General features: G+C 39.3%; 1 protein-coding gene across 1 annotated transcript in view; it reads left to right on the top strand.

The window, feature by feature from the left end:
- The first annotated feature begins 86 nt into the window (after positions 1 to 86).
- Positions 87 to 7391, top strand: part of RNF145 (ring finger protein 145) — a 72682-nt gene continuing 65377 nt past the window's right edge. Inside the window, exons 1-2 of the mRNA XM_081137247.1 lie at positions 87 to 175; positions 4502 to 4660. The gene's annotated coding sequence lies outside the window, so the exon portion shown is untranslated. The remainder of the gene's footprint in view (positions 176 to 4501; positions 4661 to 7391) is intronic.

Genomic DNA, 7391 nt, shown 5'->3' with positions numbered 1-7391 from the left:
CGGGTAGTGATGCTCGATAGCTGCTGCCAAGGATTTCCACGTGGTGACGAGGAAGCAAGGCCTTTCCCAGACTGTGACCGCTGTGCAGACGCCTACGATCTCTGGAAGGCTGCCGGCTCGCATCTGTTCTGCGCATGCGCCAGTGTGCAGGGTCCGCGCCACGAGGGTGTTTCGGGTGTGTGACGTCTCGGGTATTGTTTAGCCGAGGCTGAGGTGGGTCGCGGGGAGCGCGCCGCCTTCCCCGGGCGTGCGGAGATCTTCATGTCACGTGAGACTATTGCTCTTGTTCCGAATGAGGCCTGAAAGGTGACCTTTGAGGACTGAACACTTGAGATCCTTCCCTGGCACCAGCGGCCACCAGCACTAGTAATTTCAACTTAGAAGTCTACCCATGTTACCCAGTCCGGGGGGAACAAGATTGTTAGGAAAGGGAAAGGGGAGCCCTGAGTGACTCAGAGAACCAAGGAAGCAGATCTCAGCGTTGGTAAGAGCTGCCCTGGAGGTTTTTATAGCATTGTGTCAAACCCTATCTCCACCGGGCCATCGCGCCTTCCCTCTGAACGCGCGGAAAGCTCCTTACGAACCCTGACGAGAGAGCTCCAGGCTTGAACGGGAGTTCAGAGCCCTCCCGATCCGGTTCGTACCGCGAACTCCCAGCGCGCATCGCTTGCTGTTAGCCAGAAAATGGAAAAATCAAAATTTCTAGGCGGTTGTGTATAGTTCCAAACAAAACCTAGGTTTTGAAAAGGGGTGGGGGACGAGAAAATAATATTGCCACCACCCCCCCTCCGCCGATATGCACCAGTCCTTGAATTGCCTGAATTTTGCCTTCTACTTGGTAGCGATGTAACATTCTTGGTTCCCTTTTGGCTGTTATGGAACGGAAGCAAAGAGCCAAGTTTTGTTTCTTAACAATGTTTTAGTTAAGATACACACTGTTTTATGTTCTCTTTTCCTCTCTTTTGGTAATTTTTATTGCACTAAATGCATATCTGCTCCTTTTAAAAAACAAAGCGTATTTTCAGAAAATATATGCTGTCTTTCCATTAAAAAAAAAAAAAAAAAGAGTAAGGGAAACCCCCAAATTAAAAGGATTTGTACAAAAATCATGCATTAGCAATCTAGCCAAAGAAATGGTCAAAAGACAAGGGACTGGGCCCTAGAATAAATTATAATTTTCTTTCAACCCAATCTCTTCCTTGTTTATGTCCTAACCAGCTACTTGGCCACTTTATATTTTTTACTGTTGTGATTAGAGAAGCTTGTTTTTGTTAATCATCAAGGTCAACTTAACTTTGAAACTTAACTAATTCTAAGCAACAGGTTCATAAAGAGGTTTTTTTCAATAATGGAATAGCCATTGTGCAAAGGGTCTGGTAAGTTTGGTATTACTAGAGTGTAGATAATTTAATAATTATCAAGTGTTGAACAGTAAGTAGTATTTCTCAGAGAATAATGGTAGCAGAGTATTCTGGACAAATGGGCCATTTAACAGATGATTTTTAAGTTATCTTTTACCCAGATCTCAGGTCCTCCAAGTCCACTTCTATTTAGCAAAGCATTCGTGAATTAAAAAAAATAATGTCAACAAAACACTTGAAGTAGATTGAAAGATATCATTTGAGTATAGGAACTGGACTTTTGGTAACTAGGGACGAACACAAAGTGGACCTAACAAAGAACTCACAGTAACTCACAACTACCAATAAGAAAAGAAAAATTAAACTTCTGCCTCCTGTTGCTCACTAGAGCCTCTCTTTTAATGCATGGAGAATGATATCCTTGTGCCTCATACTTCTCTCCAGCCGCTAAAGACACCTGGGAATTCCTTCGTAGAGTTTTGAAAGATTGTCAGGTCTAAGAGACTAAAAGAAATAAGGAACCAGTTTCACAAAATCTGTTGCTAAACTTCTATCATTGTGACCCTGTTTGGATTGGAAGACAAAAGGACGTTCCTGTACCCCAGCCAGAAATCCACTACCACCCTGCTTTTATCTCCATCTTCCCTGACCTGTTTTCTTCCTTTCTCTTTCTCTCTTAGGACATTGTCTTCCTCTCCTTCCAGTTGAAAAACAATCCTCTTTTTTTTGTTTTTGTTTAATTTAGTTCACTGTAGCACTTTGTTCTTCGATTGTAATATCTATTACCTTGCCTTTCCCCTGATTGTAATCAGTGAGCTGAAAATGGACAAAATCTGCCTCATAGCACAGACTCTACAGGACCTTAGTTCAGCCTGGCAAGTTTACTACCTTTTTCTATTCAACTGCTCGTTTCCCAAATTCCTACTTTAAAACCTCAACTCTCTTCAAACTTCAGATTTTCCAATTTACATCCTTGCTCTTGGCAGATGACATCTCATATTTTGCTAAGAAAATAGATCTCAAAGAGGAATTGCTTCAACCTCTAAATCTTCAAAATTAGATCTGCTCTTGTCCTCACTACTTTTGCTTCTGTTGCAATGTGGCAGCTTCCTTCTACCTGAAGACAACCCTTATATTTGAACTCTGGCTCCTTCTCAGGAAGCTTTCTATAAGTCCAGTACCCCTCTCTCTTCCTCTTGTATTTTTATCTTCTTTCTCTCTACTGGCTCACTTTCATCAGTGATAAACATGGTATCTTGCTATCCTTCCCTTTCCCAGTTGGGTATTTCAAACAAATATCTAAACTTGAGACAATCTATAATTGTGTATTTCAGAAAGATTGTTTAATAACTGTTTCTCACTTTGATTTCATTCATTCATTTAACAAGTACTGAGTTCATCCTATGGTGCTGTGAGCATTTTTGGTGTGTATTTCAAAATTTTTCTGTGCATCCAGTCATATACAAATTATAATCATTTACTGATATGTATTTATTATATGTATAGTATGTATTATTATATAATATACTCTCCTTACCTGACATTCTATTCATTCATTATTCATCCACTCAGCAAATATTTATTGAGTACCTGCTTCAGCCAAATCATGCTAGGCTCAGATTATAATGGTGAATAAATTGGACATGGTCTGTTTCCTCACAAAGCTTAGAGCAGCGATTTTCAACCAGTGTGCTGCAAGAATTTTTAAAACGTGCAGTACCTGACTATTCAATCAGGGACACTGACCTCTTTTCCCTTAGACTGTCAAATACGAAAATGAAAACAGCCAACACAACAATAGCCGTCTGGTGTGAATGAATCAAAACTATACCTATTTTTGTCAGATTGGCAAAAAATACATATTTTTTTGTGTACTTCAAATTTTAATAATTAGTTTGTGTGTGCCATGAGGTAAAAGGGTTAAAAATCTCTGGCTTATAGAAAATTTGTCAGGTAATTCCAACATCTTATCTTGGTGTTAGCATCTGTTGGTTGACTTTTCTCACTCAAATTGAGATTTTCCTAGTTGTCCGTATGGTGAGTACTTTTCTATCATATCCTGACCATTTTGGGTATTCTTACATTCTGAGACTAAATCTTATTTAAATCTTCATTTTCAGCATACCTCCTCTGACAGTATTGGTCAGGGAAGGGAAATGTCACCTTGTAACTTCCTGGTTGGGGTAGAAGTCCAGGTTTCCTGCTAGGCCTCCTTTGACACCCCACATGGGCAGGAAAGGACACTTCATTACTGTTGTGCAGGGGCAGTTTAGGTTCTTCATCAGGCCTCCACTGACACCACTGTGGTTGGGAGGTAGAGGGGTGCCTTATCACTATTCCCCACTTGGCCGCCACTGATGTTGTGGGAGCTGACGAAGGCAGCTCATTACCACTGGAAGACGGGGAAAGTTCTGGCTTCCCACTCAGCTTCTCTGACACCATCCTGGCAAGGGGGTTGGGGAACTTACAGTCTGGTAAGCGTGAAAGTCTAGGCTTCCCACGGGCTGTTGCTGACAGGTGAGGGTGGGACTACCACTTTTTCTGCGGTATCTGGTTGGAGTGTGGCAACATGTTGGGGGGGTCTTAAAGAACACTCTCATATTCAGTGATTCACTGGGGGACTCACAAGACTCAGAATATAGTTGTATTCACAGACGAGATTTATAGCAAAGGTTACAAAGCAAAATCTCCCAAGTGGAAAAGCTTCTGGAGTGAAGTCCAGAGGAAACCAGCCACAAGGTTCCATGAGTTCTCTCCCAATGGAGTTACCCAGGACACACTTTTTTCCATCAGTGAATTGTGACAACAGGTATGCAGTGTTGTCTTCCAAGGAGGCTCATTAGAGATTCAGTGTTCAAGGTTTTTAGGGGAGGGCCAGTGATATAGGTACCGACTGCCTACCACCAATTCCAGCCTCCCAGAAGGAAAACAGATGTGCAGCTTAAACCACACCCTTTGCATGCACAGTCTAGGCACAGTAAGACACCCTGTAGGGAAACGTTAATATCAGTGCAGGGCACTGTTTACCAGTAAAGTTTCCGGATGCCATACAGAGCAGGACTTTGTATGGACAGCAGACTCAGGCCTTTTTAACTCTTCTGCATGAGTGGTCATTAACTGAGCGTTTTCTCCCTTACTAGGCTACACCTTCCTGGTCCTTTGTCTGGAGAGAACAGGCTTTCGGAGGCTTTTTCTGTCTGTGCCCGCTGACATTTCTGGTTGCCTACATCTTCAGCACCCAGTCTGAGAAATATGAAGCCAAAAGAAAACCTGGGGAACTCACTGCCATGTCTTTCCAGGTTACCAGCCAATCTACCTTTTCTCTACCTTTAAGAGTAATTATATTTGTTTTATAATACATCTAGGGTATTTAGCAATACTTAGCAGAAGCAATGGGAGAAGTACAACTATTGCATATTTTCCGAGAACTGGAAGTCTCTGTATTATTTTTATACTTAAAAATAAAGTGATTTAATGAAAGCAAAACATATGTATATGGCATAAGCTTAATTTTTTTAATTAGAACATTTGATATGAGATCTATTAAAAGAAATTTTAAGTATACAATACAGTATTGTTAAGTATAGGCACAAAGTTGTACCTTAGATCTCTGGAACTTAATTTTAAGCCTGAAGTTAGCAGGCTTGATATAAATATAGGTCTAAAAGTTACCAACAGGAGGGGAAAAATGATGACTACTTATTCTAATAGTAAGGTCCATTTTTCCCAATAATAAAAATAATATGTATTCATTATAGAAAATTGATTTTACCTTTTTATTTAGTAAGTAGAATGATAATTTCAAAGGTAATATAAATTATGGGTGGCAGAAGATCGAGATTCACTTAATTTTGCCATTATTTTATAGGGAAAATATGAAGAAAAGAGGAAAAAACAGGAACTAAAACAGGCCTCCATAGATGGCCCTGCGGCAGTGTTTCCTGTACAATGTTAACAGTAAAACCTGTGCTGCTTGTTTATATCCAAAGTCACATGCATGGGAGATAATATCTTCCCAGTCATGGGAGAAATAATTACAAATGTCCCTACCCACAAATTCTAGACTAATGAACTATTTCTGAGATGAAATTTTAGTATAATATATTGCTGCCTAATCAACACTCAATTTGAAATCTTAAACAAGAGCATCAAATTATAATTATGTTGCAGTATTTCACATTATGAGGGCAATTTTCATTTATTTGTTTTTTTATATCCACGGTGACGAATAAGTGGATAAATTAATATCTCCCATGCTTCCATAAATATTAATGAAATGTCTAGACTGTTACAATCTAAACATTTACCACATGACAACAAACTTTGATCACCAATAAGCTACCTGTAAGGAATAGGCTACCACTATTTTATTCATTACACATCCCGTCATTAGGAAACATTTCTTTAGCAATGCATTATGTGTCCATAGAGCATTAGACAGGGTTCTAGAAGCAGCCTTGCCGAAAATTGTCCTCCTGACCTTGAGGTAACCAATTTCCCCTGAGCTCAATCCTTGTTAATAAAAATGAATTTATTGAATAACAAAAAGATTTTTTTTAATTCTGTATTTCAGAGTCTCTAGGGTTTAATTCAGATGTGCTTTAACAACATTCTATGGACCTGTGCTAGATGATGACATAGTTTCCATCAATCTTCTGCTTGTAAAATGAGAAGTATAAGGATCATATAGTATATTGTTCATAAAGCCAAATGGAAGAATCGTGCTCTTTCTTTTTACTGGTAGCTATTATTACTTCTCTCAAGTATGCATGTATCTTTCCCAGAATTTCCAGAGCCTCATTATTCTTACTGAAATAAACTTATAATTTCCATTTAGTATTTAGAACTTCATTGATAACATTAAAGTGTTACATTTTTTTCCTTGATGCTTTATAAATATTACCTCAAGTGATTTGTATTGAAATATTATTTGTGGCTTTAAATAACAAAACTTAATCAGGCTAGCCTGAGCCAAAGAAGTGGGGAGTGGGGTATTGGGAGGGCACAGTACCTGACACAGAGAACTGGTTGAATGTTTTTGAACTAGGAACCAAGGCAAGTTTAAGTTCCTTTATAATAAGTCCACACATTTTGTCCCTAGAGTACTGCTATTAATATGACTTTGACTCTCAGTCTCTATGTGACTTAGCTCCAAATGCCCAAATCCTGGGCTCAAATCTTAATTGGTCTAACTTAGGTCCCATGCCTATCTCTCCACCAGCCAACTCTTCCAAGGACATCAGGTTTTGCCTAAGCCTGCCCGGTCTGCTAGGGAGGGTTCTCAGGGAAGAAGGCCTCCCAGTAGGTCAAGCAGCCTCTCCCGAAGTGTCTCTTATACTGATAGTTCCTGGCGTTCTCCTTCTGACCGTTCTCAGTGTTACTCTTTTCTCTCCTTAACATTTTAGTTACTCAGTTTTCTTTTAAGCCCTCTCTATTCCTTAGTGATAGTCACATTTTATCCATAAGCTGATCACATTTTCTTCTTCTCCATCTATATCTCAGCTCTTTGGATTTACATTAATTTTATTTTTATTTTTTTAAATATGTTTTTATTGATTCAAGAGAGAGAGGAAGGGAAAGAGAGACAGACAGACAGAGAAACAGACACATCCATATGAGAGAGAAACATGGATCTGTTGCCTCTGCCTGCACCTTAACTGCGAACAGAACCCACAACCTGGGCATGTGCCCTGACCTGGAATTGAACCGGCAACCTTTTGGTGCACAGGATGATGCTCGACCAACTAATGCTCAGCCGAGCCACTGGCCAGGACTACATTAATTTTAAATTCTACCCCCTGCAAATGTATTTTATGCTATCACTCTTACTAGCATATATAAGAAGTTTTAAACAGTTCCAAATTAAACATTAAAATGTTTCATATTTTAAATTAACATGACTTTCTCCATTAAAGTTTTCTTAGAATTGCACCCTCTGAATTTGATTACGTTTTAATAACTCCAATTTTTTTTTTTTTTTAATATATCTTTATTGATTTCAGAGAGAGGAAAGGAGAGGGAGAGAGAGAG

This window comes from Miniopterus schreibersii (genome assembly GCF_964146895.1).
Source record: "Miniopterus schreibersii genome assembly, chromosome: 4".
Classification (NCBI taxonomy): Eukaryota; Metazoa; Chordata; class Mammalia; order Chiroptera; family Miniopteridae; genus Miniopterus; species Miniopterus schreibersii.
Note: the sequence above shows the minus strand (reverse complement) of the source record. Positions and strands in the feature narration are given on the sequence as shown.